General features: G+C 42.3%; 1 long non-coding RNA gene across 2 annotated transcripts in view; it reads right to left on the bottom strand.

Annotated features, from left to right (window-relative positions):
- LOC138989998 (uncharacterized) overlaps positions 1 to 11,341 on the bottom strand; it is a 45,791-nt gene extending 34,450 nt beyond the window's left edge. The window contains exons 1-2 of one of the 2 annotated variants that reach the window (XR_011466190.1): positions 10,897 to 11,341; positions 5,816 to 5,888 (exon numbers count right to left, since the gene is read on the bottom strand). This is a non-coding gene — a long non-coding RNA (uncharacterized lncRNA). The remainder of the gene's footprint in view (positions 1 to 5,815; positions 5,889 to 10,896) is intronic. The other variant, XR_011466195.1, reaches the window with a different exon arrangement.
- Between the last annotated feature and the right edge of the window lie 663 nt (positions 11,342 to 12,004).

The raw sequence follows: 12,004 nt of genomic DNA, 5'->3' as shown, positions 1-12,004 counted from the left end.
AAAGAGGGAATCATCCGCTTCCAGGAAAATAATATCCCAAAGAGAGAAAAATCACGAGACCATTAAGTCAGTTTCTCACCGTGTGCTCCTAACAACACACACTCCTTGATTTAACAGTTTTTATATGAAAAACCAGTTCCACAGCCAAATAGATTTGAGAACTGCAACACTGAGCAAAGTTAAATAATTTTTTGTAGCACCTTTCAGAAGCTTGACTGGGCACATATGAATTATGAAGCTGTAAGACAGGGAGTCTGTAGGACTTCCTGTGTAGCTTGATCATGGGGCCGGTTTTATGTGCATCACCTTCCACCAGGAACATTTGGGGAGACATTGGGCTAAGTGATTCATGGCTTATTGTCTGTTCACTTCACTTGGGAAGTCTAGAGGACAAAGACCAGGTGCAGTGTTTGGAGATCTCCTAGGGGAGAGTGAATCCTGAGCTGGACTCTGAGAGAATAGAATTTGGAAAAATAAAAGAGGAAAGGAAAGGAAGGGAAGGAAAGATAGAGATTTCTTAGAAGAGAACACATGAGTCCCACAAAGTCTAGAGCATGAATGAGCATGGCACATTTAAACGTCGACAGAGAGAATGGACTTCCTGGAGAGAAGGGCTCATGGGAAGGAATGAGGAATGGCAGCATAAGAATATAAAGGCTGAATGAATGAATCTGGTGTTAGCTAATTTTTCCAATTCTCCCAACAACCCTGAAAGATAGGCATTATTCCTGTGGTCATTTTACAGATCAGGAAACTGACTTAAGGAGAGTAAGATACTTCCCTAAGGTCTCATAGCCAGTAAATAGCCAAGCTGTATTTGATCCCAAGTGCATCTGATCAGTGGAGAAGGCAATGGCACCCCACTCCAGTACTCTTGCCTGGAGAATCCCATGGACAGAGGAGCCTGGTAGGCTACAGTCCACGGGGTCGCTAAGAGTTTAACATGACTGAGAAACTTCACTTTCACTTTTCACTTTCATGCACTGGAGAAGGAAATGGCAACCCACTCCAGTATTCTTGCCTGGAGAATCCCAGGGGCAGGGGAGCCTGGTGGGCTGCCATCTATGGGGTCACACAGAGTTGGACACGACTGACGCGACTTAGCAGCAGCAGCAGCATCTGATCAGAAAAACAGTGGAAATCAGTTGGATAGGACTTCAAAAGCCAAAATGGGATGCAGGTGTATTTTCGTATTAGAGACATTAGAGGTTTCCAAGTACTGCAGATTTCTCAGAAGGGAATTGGCATGAAGCTGGTGTTTTAGAAAGATAAGCTTAACAATGGTGCCCAGGATGGATTAGAGGAGGAAGGAAATCGAATCTGGGATGCCATGTGGAGGTTGTTTCAGTGACTCAACAAAAAGCTGGAGGAGCCTGAGGCAGTGGAAGTGAAGTGAGAGGACCAGTTGCTTGCGAGTGTAGTTTGGCCATTCAGAGTGGGAGAGGGAGAAGGAGCCACATTTGGTGGCTAATTGAATGTAGGTGTCAAAGGAGAGGAAGGAATCTAAAATGATTCCCCCCCTTTCTTGATTCTCTTCACCCCCAAATGAAGGTTTAAACACTGAACAATTGGGAGGATCCCTGAGACAGAAAAAAAATTCTGATATTTGATGGAGCTACACGATGGGCAGTGGGGCTGGGTTATCACAGAGGAACCACATACACAGGTGCATATATGTTTCCTTAAACAGCGACTATTAAAAACCAGGACTACTATCCTTCAGAAGTTTTAAACTTTTGAGAGAAAGAGAGACTCTAGCAGGATAGACATTAGAGTCTTATGTAATGTAATCATATACACAATTGTATACATCTCATCCCTTTGGCAAAAGAGAGTCATAAGTTCCACCCACATTCCAGAGGAGGGGAACACATAAGAGTATAAGCCCAGGAGCTTGGAATTATGGATGCTACCTTAGGAATCTGCCTGCCACAATCCTTAGCCAATTTGGACTATTTTTGCCTGTTTTTGAATTTATGTATTTGGGATCATACACCATGTATTTGTTGTGTCTATTTTACTTTTTCTTCTCTTTTTTGTTTATATGCATACCTACTTTTCTCAAATGATTTACTGTTTTTTAAGATTTATCTGTGTTTTGTATGTGGTTATGATTTACTCGTTTTTATTTCTGTGTAATAAAAATGAGTACTTTGGCTACCTCATGCGAAGAATTGACTCGTTGGAAAAGACCCTGGTGCTGGGAGGGATTGGGGGCAGGAGGAGAAGGGGATGACAGAGAATGAGATGGCCGGATGGCATCACTGACTCTATGGACGTGAGTTGAGTGACTCCGGGAGTTGGTGATGGACAGGGAGGCCTGGCGTGCTGCAATTCATCGGGTCACAAAGAGTTGGACATGACTGAGCGACTGAACTGAACTGAACTGATGATTTACTCATTTTTATTTCTGTGTAATAGTCTATTTAATGAAAACCAATAAATTACTTTTTCATCCTAAAAAAAAAAAAAAGAAGACGTTCCAAACTTTCCTTTAAAGGGAGAGTCTTTATTCTCAAACTTGGTTGAGAATCACTTATTTCAAAGTCAAAGGGAGAGTATCCAGAGGTCTAGTTCTAAACTGAGGGACCTTGAGCAAGTTCCTTCAACCTTTTCAACTCCAGTCTCTCATCTCCAAAATGGAAATGATGACTTAAGAAGAGCATTCAAGGCAGTAAATCCTATAATTCTCATAATCAGGACCAAATGACAGGTCTTTGGCTAGAGTTAAATGTCTTTGGGATGAGCTGTTTTCTGGTGCTTCCCACCTCTCTTTTCCAGAGGACCTAGCATATGTGAAAACTTTCATAGTCCTGAGACACAAATCCAGTCTTTATTCTGAGTGGCCTCTGAGCCACACACATGAAGTGACCAGTGAGAGTTAGACTGTGACCAACAGCTACACTTCCTTCTAACACAAAACGAGTTTTACCAAGTATTCCAGACATCTACTAGATGAACCAGTCTCTACAGAGAAGCCACACTTGTTGCTTTCTTATGGATATATGAATGAACTGAGACCCAACACACAGTAAGCACCTAAATCTCAATTATAATGCCTCCATCCCACTTGTTTATTAGTTAAAAAAAAAAAAATAAACCTGTCCATGAATGTGTAATGATTGCACTAAAGGCATGTAAATTTTTCATGAAATGGTCAGACAACCATTGAAAGCCTCGGTTCAAGTCACATTAATTTATTTTACTGAGTTCACCTTTCTCCTCATAAGAGAAACATAAACCCTTGCTTTTTGATTGGCTACAAACAGAACCTTTTGAGAGTCCCAATGTGGAGCTAATTTCTATCTCTAGGATCCTACCAGCATTTCCAAAATTCTTCATCAGTTTATACCTTCACAAGCCCTTTCAAACAAAAGGTAAAAATGAGATCAAGAAAGCTATAACATGACTACAAAAGGTGAGAAACCTTGCCTGGGGAACCCACAGATTGTGCACAGAATGAGGACTGCCAGCATTATTGAGATGGACACATCTTTCTTGCTGTTTCCTTACATGAGCCCAGCTAGGTGCTGCTTTATGTCAATAGCATGGGTCAACTCCCACAGGCGTCTGCTCACATGGAAAACAGATAATGTACAGACCACATGAGCACTGCTTCACACTGTTTTCTCCCTGGAAATGAGAATGGGACTATGGCCAAGTTGGGGGCTCAATGGAAAGAATGAAAAAGCCCGTTTTCTGAAACAGTCAAGGAGACTGGGGTCTGTCAAAATGGAATCCATCACTAACACTCAGTGATGGCATGCACTTTCTTTTGGAGTGGAGTAAGGATGAAGCTGGAAGGATCCCAGAATCTAAAGTTGGTTTTGCCCAGAACAGATCCCAAGACAACGATTTGAGTGCGAGTAGATAAAAGAGATCCTTGGAAACACGGGAAGGAAAATGGGAAAGTAAGCAAGGGGGAAAAAATAATACAGAGGGAAGACGCTGTGGGTAGCTGAGGCTTAATCCCCCTGGGTACAACTAGGATACAGGATGGACTGCATCCCAGAGTTGTCCCACTGAAGGGTGAGGACACAGGAATATTTATCCTCCACCTCCTTCTTGTCACTGATGAGGACTACTACAGGCACAGTAATTCCCTGGCAAGTCCTGATTGCCCTCACATAAGCCAAGAGAAAGCTCTCAAGCAGGATCACTGTGCCTGCAGGGAACATTTGCTTCCTCAAGCACTGAAAAGACAAGCACCAAACAGACACAGCGGGGGCTCCGAAAATGTTTGCTAAAGTGTGTTGAAGAACTTTTAGGTATAATTGAAAACCAATAGGACAGCGTTGAAGAGGTGGCGCACAAAGGATTTTTAGGGCAGTGAAAATATTCTGTAGGATAATATTATAATAGTGGATTTTACATGTTATTATACATTTATTCGGAGAAGGCAATGGCACCCCACTCCAGTACTATTGCCTGGAAAATCCCGGGGACGGAGGAGCCTGGTGAGCTGCTGTCTATGGGGTCGCACAGAGTCGGACACGACTGAAGCGACTTAGCAGCAGCAGCAGCATACATTTATTCAGACACATAGAATGTGTAATACCAAGAGTGAACCTTAAGGTGGACTATGGACTTTAGGTGATTACCATGTGTCAATGTAGATTCAATAATTATCACAGAAGTACCTCTGTAATAGGGGATGAACGGGAGAAGCTATGCTCATGCTGTGGGCTTCCCCGGTGGCTCAGATGGTAGACAACCTGCCTGCAGTGCGGGAGACTCGGGTTCACATCTCTGGGTTGGGAAGATCCCCTGGAGAAGGAAATGGCAACTCACTCCAGTATTCTTGCCTGGAAAATCCCATGGATGGAGGAGCCTGGTAGGCTACAGTCCATAGGGTCGAAAAGAGTTGGACACAACTGAGCGACTTAAAAAAAAAAAAATGCATGTGCTGTACTTGATACCTCTGCATCCTCTTCCAGTTGTACTGTGAGCCTAAAACTTCTCTTAAAAAAATAAAATCTATAAACTAACAAGTAAAAACTAATGAGAAGTTTGTGATTCCTTTAAATGTCATCCAGCTCCAGTTAGGATCACCTAATGGAGGGGCATTCTCTTAAAAATATGATGGCTGGGAACAGGGCTGAAACCAGCTGGGTGTGGTTACTGTGTTCCATCCTGTCTGCCTCTACACTTGATTCCTATAGTAGCTGTTTAAAGTGCTTTCCTCCTTCCAGGCCCACCTGCCTCCCACTCTCCCCCCAACACACATGTGCCAAGCCAAGCAAGTGAACACTACGTTAATAAAGTACATTCCCTTAAATACTTAATTAAATGCAATACAATCATTGTACTCTTAAAATCTTTTGTGAAAGTGAATCTACAAAGCAGAAACAATCCTTTGTCATATCTTACACCCCAATCTGGATGCCACAAATTGTGACCATGCAGTGAAACAATTTCTAGAATATATTGTTAAGATAGAAAAAAAACAAACAAACAAAACATAAGCAAACAACAACAAAAAACAAGATACAGATCAGGGTGGAATGTAAGCTGCTGTTTGTGTGAAAGAGGGGAATGGAGAGAGAGAGAGAGAAATGGACATATGAATGTATATGTCTAGACAGAATATCTCCAAAAGGGTCCACAAGAAACTAGATACAGTGATTGTCTTTGGAAGGGAGATTTTTCATCATTTGCCATTGCATATTATTTGAATTCTTATCATGTGCATGCTTTATTGTTATCTTCAACTTGTATGAGATAGATAAACAGACATTTAAGATGTAAGGTAAAGGAATAACGATAAATATTGTTCCAGTTTCTAGCCTGCACCTTCTGCTCCATCCAGACTTACCTCTGCTGCTGCTGCTGCTGCTGCTAAGTCACTTCAGTTGTGTCCAACTCTGTGCGATCCCATAGACGGCAGCCTGCGTTCAAATGAGCAATATCTAGTACAAATATTTTAAGTCTGTGAGTCTAATAAGTGCTTTCCTCATCGTGGCTGCTTCTTCATAGTATGTGCAGCTCAAGTGTCACTTGCTGTAAGAAATTTCCCCCTCATAAACCCAGACCAATAGGACCACCCACCCACAACACTAAATCCTACAGCCTTCCTTTATTTCACAGCAAGCACGTTTGATCTGTAGTAAAGAAGTTGCCTTATCAAGGACAGAGTTTGCCAGTCCAAGCAACTTTCAGCTAAACCAGGGAATTCTCAAGCAGTGAGGACCTTCTTAGTATCTTCCAGGTGTCAAAAGCTAACTCTAGACAACATACTACAAAGAGAGGATTGGCACAGGACAGGAGGTAAAGTGGGAAAGACCCCTGGTCTAGACAAGAGAAAAAATGCTGGTGACTCAAAGAAATGGCCCAGAAGTCACACTCCATTAAGTACCCGCCTCAACTAAGACATCTCCCAATTTCTGCCCTGGCTGGCCCTCACTGTTCAATCTTTTTCTTCACTTTTTCCATACTTCACATACTGGTGGTGTTACTTCTTTAAAATTCAAAGTCTTAGGATCCCAAATATTCTGCCTTTTGTTTCACTATTAGTGAACATACTTGCTTTTTTTATATAAAAGCAAATCTCAAGCTCAAAGTTCCTTCCTATAGATATAATTATTTCCCCTTCTCAATTACAATAGGCTATTGTTTCCCCTAGCTGGTTTTACAGGATAAAATTGGAATATAATTGAGAGCATTAGTCACAAATCAAAATTTATTTCCATCAAGTTTCATACTATCTAAACATGTCTAGTTTTTCTCTCTCTCTTTTCTCTCTCTGCTTTTAAGTTTTCGTTTTGTCCAAATGAAGCAGTTGGTGGCTCAGAAGCTGTTTCATGCTCAATATAAAGTTTACCTCTGTCTAAGTCTTTACTTTTCTGGCCTTGGTACTGGATTCACAGTTTCCATAGAAAGAAAGCTATCCAACTACTTTTGGAAGAACAATGGCTTTTGGTAATCTACCAGAATGATTCCATGTTAAAGTTATTACAGCTTTTCAGATATCCAACTCCTTACACATGATAGAGTGGAAAATTAAATAGAAATGTCCCTAGCTTGCCAAAGGCACTCTGTGCACCGTTATAATCATGAAAATAAGATGCCCATTTTAACTTTTGTTGTTTTTGTTTAGCTGCTCAGTCATGTTCAACTCTTCTGCGACTTAATAAACTGTAGCTCGACAGGCTCCTCTGTGCCTGGGATTTCCCAGGCAAGAATACTGGAGTGCGTTGCCATTTCCTTCTCCCTGGGATCTTCCTGACCCAGGGATTGAACCTGCATTTCCTGCATTGTAGGCAAATTCTTTACCACTGAGCCACTTAGGAAGGCACTCATTGAACACATATTGCCAACCGATTCAGTAGTTTTAAAATCTCTTTTGACTTTTCAGTCATCGTCTATCATTTTAGAGCAACACCCATTGTTTACAAAGATTGAAGCCTGAGACTTGTTAGGTTAAAATAAGTAATTTCTGGAATCTAAACAAGAAAATTTTCCAGGGCAACAGAAACAATATAAAATCACTTCTCAGTAATTTCCTTCTTCATCCTGTCAGTGATATTCTGTATAACATCTTCTTCCTTTGTACTATTAATTGAATAACTAGAGATGGGGAATTTTCTCAAGTAATAAAAATAAGAGAACTACAGCCTGGGGAAGTGGGGAAGGGCAGGGGATGTAACTGTCCCTGAAAGCACCGCATTTGGCCAAGTAAACCATCAGTAGTGTTTATTGAATCTAGCACAATGACAAGAAGGTAGAAAAGAACAACATGAGACATTGAATTGAAAAATTAAGAAATAACCACTGCTGAAAAGAACCTAATTGAACATAAACATGCTCCCTTTCTGTTCTGGTTTCAAAAGTCTTTGAGCAGAAATAGGGTCCTAATCCTTTACAGATGATGCTGAGTCCCCATCCCTCAGATCAGTCTGCAATCTCTTCTGGCCAGCAATGGGAGCTGGATGCAAGGCAGAGATAGAATGGCCAATGAGAGGTAATAATGTAGTTAGTGGTAGGATAATGGGACAAAATAGGATGCAGAGAAACTTAGGAGAAGACAAAGGCCTTTGGTTTCCAATTAAAAGATACTCTAGAATCCATGGTCCATTTGGATAAAAATACCCAGTTACTTCACAGCAAATAGATGAGGAAACAGTGAAAACAGTGGCTGACTTTATTTTTCTGGGCTCCAAAATCACTGCAGATGGTGACTGCAGCCATGAAATTAACAGATGCTTACTCCTTGGAAGGAAAGTTATGACCAACCTAGACAGCATGTTAAAAAGCAAAGACATTACTTTGTCAAAAAGGGTCCATCTAGTTAAGGCTATGGTTTTTCCAGTAGTCATGTATGGATGCGAGAGTTGGACTATAAAGAAAGCTGAGCCCTGAAGAATTGATGCTTTTGAACTGTGGTATTGAAGACTCTTGAGAGTCCCTCGGACTGCAAAGAGATCCAACCAGCCCATCCTAGGGGAGATCAGTCTTGGGTGTTCACTGGAAGGACTGATGTTGAACCTGAAACTCCAATATTTTGGCCACCTGATGTGAAGAGCTGACTCATTGGAAAACACCTTGACATGGGGAAAGATTGAAGGCAGGAGGAGAAGGGGACAACAGAGGATGAGATGGTTGGATGGCATCACCCACTCAATGGACATGAGTTTGGGTAAACTCCGGGAGTTGGTGATGGACAGGGAGGCCTGGCGTGCTGTGGTTTATGGGGTCGCAAAGAGTCGGACATGACTGAGTGACTGAACTGACTCATAAATATTTTTTAAAAATGAAATAAACAAAAATTCTGCATTTTCCACCATTCCTTGATCCCAGACCTAGAGAAGAATAAGTAAGGTCTCCAAATAAGGGCTGAGACTGGGTAGATGAGTGGACACTTAGAGCTCAAGTCTTTCCTTCAGACTCCGGAGAGTTGTAGCCATCCCTGACATATCCTTTGAGTCCTTAGAACAATAAAAACAATAACAAAAATAAAATAGGGAGGGAGGGGATATATGTATACTTATAGCTGATTCCAATAAGTCAATTCTTCGCATGAGGTGGCCAAAGTATTGGAGTTTCAGCCTCAGCATCAGTCCTTCCAATGAACACCCAGGACTGGTCTCCTTTAGGATGGACTGGCTGGATCTCCTTGCAGTCCAAGGGACTCTCAAGAGTCTTCTCCAACACCACAGTTCAAAAGCATCAATTCTTTGGCACTCAGCTTTCTTCACAGTCCAACTCTCATATCTATACATGACTACTGGAAAAACCATAGCCTTGACTAGACGGACTTTTGTTGGCAAAGTAATATCTCTGCTTTTGAATATGCTATCTAGGTTGGTCATAACTTTCCTTCCAAGGAGTAAGCATCTTTTAATTTCATGGCTGAAATCACCATCTGCAGTGATTTTGGAGCCCAAAAAAATAAAGTCTGAGAAGGGGATGGTAGAGGATGAGATGGCTGAATGACATCACCGACTCAATGCGCATGAGTCTGGGTGAACTCCGGGAGTTGGTGATGGACAGGGAGGCCTGGCGTGCTGCAATTCATGGAGTCACAAAGAGTCGGACACGACTGAGCAACTGAAGTGAACTGAACTGATGATGATTCATACTGTTGTACAGCAGAAACTAATGCAACATAGTAAAGCAATTATATTCCAATTTTTTTAAAATACATAAATAAATAACAACACATGTACTGAGCATATGTTATGTGCCAGGCACTGCGACAACTACTTCACACGTAAATGCCTATTGAATCCTCCCAACTAGAACTAGGACCTCACTTTATAGATAAGAGCACTAAGATTCAGAGAGGCTCAGCAATTTGCCCAAGGTTATGTTTGTACAGCTACTAAGTGATGAAAGCAGGATTCAAACACAAGCTGGGAGATTTCAGATCGCACTTGACCTTTAATGGCCCCTCCCCACTTCCCGAGACGGGTCACTTGGATTATTCCATTTGACCCCCAAAATATATCTACAGAAGCTCCTCCCCAGGGATAACCAAGCGTCTGTTAGATTTACAAGTGCTCTGAACATCACAGGGAGGGGTCCTCTGAGGAGGGCCCTGGATGATATGGCTTGAGGCAGAGCTGGTGTTCTAACTACTCAGTCACTAGCCGGATGGTCAGTGGGAAAGCACTCTCATGTAGACCTGCAACACTGTCTCGTGATGAAGACTGGAAGGTCGCTGGGGAGGCCACAGGTTTAGAGCATCTTTTAGGCACTCAAACAGTGCCCCTCGGTGCAGGGGCGCTAACCAGGCTGCAGACCCACCTTAGGACAACGCTCTAGAATTAGGCCTCAGGCTTTACTTAGGCAACAGGGATCTCTGATCCAGGAAACTTCTTTCTGATACTGGGGTCTCCTCCCATATGTTCTCTGTTCCTTAAGACCGTATCCCTGTTGGGAAGACTCTTCGTTGGAAAGAGATTAGGTTCCCACTACCCTTGAGCAAAAGCATTTGCAATCCTGCATACCTGCTAGAATACCTGGAGACCTTGGTGTTTAAAACCAGAGGGCCCTATTACCCCCCTCTGGATGGAAAGAGAAGCATTTTCATTCTCAAGGCAAGTGAAGGGTACTAGGAGACAAGAAATGAAAGAAAGAGGATTCATATTGAAAGCATAACCATTGCTTAGATTACCTCTCCAATACTCTGACTTTAAACTGATAAGAGCAAGATGAGAACCAAACCTCATCTTCCCATAGTCTGCGGGCATCTCTGTGCTCTCATAGCCCACCTGGCCACCTCCTTCCCAGCATGTACCCCAGGGCACCAGGCCACTAGTGGCCTGTCCGCCACTGTACTGCACAGGAACTGGAGAAAAGTGGACGCTCAGTAAACGTTGTGGAACAAGTGAATGAATGGGCAAGCACGCACATATCACAGAGAAAGAGCAGGAGAATTTCACTTAAATGCCTCACCTGTTGCCTAGAGTCGTTCCTTTCATGCTTGTGCTGCACCTTCCGCTGGATTCCACACCTTCCTCACAGACGTGTAGTCATCAATCCATTCATCCATCCATCCACTGAATAAAAGTTTTGAGTTGCACACCGCTGTGCTAGGCACGGGGAAACAATGGGCAAGTGAAACACGCGTGCTGAGGTTTCCGTAGCAAGCTTTCCCCCTCTATTTTTCACCGTCAAAAGAGAAAAACAAAAAAAAAACAATACAGGAAGAAGCTAAATAATGTATTTAACTGTCAGAGGGAACACAAGAGATACACTCAAGACAGAAAGAAATGTCTTTCAAAGGTGATTAGAAAGACATCACACACACACACACACAAAAGTCCAAGGAAAGATTAGAGAAAGCAGAGAGGTGTCTGGTAGCCCCTTAGCGGTGAGAAAAACCAAGTTCTCCAACCATTCTTATATGGCTGAGGGGAAAGAAAGGCGACCTGGCTTGCTTGCAGACTCTGAGGAAGTCCAGCTGTTCTCTGGGACAGTAGAATGCCTGCCTCGGGAGCAGAACTGAGCTTTGCAGACCAATTAATAAAACATGCACAGCTAGAGAATAAACACAAAGCTCGAGAATGCCCTGCTGTGTACTTTGTGGTCAGGGCAGTACTGTTGCTCTTCTAAGAAAGCTATCATCTGAAGCTGCTGACTCGTGTTCCTAAACTCTGTAAAAGCCATCCATGTTGTACTGCTCTTCTAAAAAAAAAAGCCATCTGTCCTTCTTGTGGAGGCTTGATTTGAATTTCCTGATAAAATGTTTAATGATACTCAAAGAGATTCTTTATAGAAGACTGGGACCTGAAGAACAATTGCTTTTATGACATTCCACTTTTTTTTTTTTTTTAATAAGCTTTGGCTGATCCATGCATCCGCTGTATACTCCCATCCCTCCAAATCAACCTTCCAAGTTTCAAGCAAAATCGTTCCTTCTAATCCTCTTAACACTTAACTTAAAAGGAATGAATGCCAACTGGATGGCTCTAAGAGAACTGTTTGTTCCAAAATTCTCATAGTGGGATTCTGATCTGATGAAAAGAACAACAGTGAATGGTGTGTAAGACTGAACACGTGG

This window comes from Bos mutus, chromosome 2 (genome assembly GCF_027580195.1).
Source record: "Bos mutus isolate GX-2022 chromosome 2, NWIPB_WYAK_1.1, whole genome shotgun sequence".
Taxonomy (NCBI): domain Eukaryota; kingdom Metazoa; phylum Chordata; class Mammalia; order Artiodactyla; family Bovidae; genus Bos; species Bos mutus.
The sequence above is the reverse complement of the archived record's forward strand: the minus strand, read 5'-3'. Positions and strand labels throughout refer to the sequence as shown.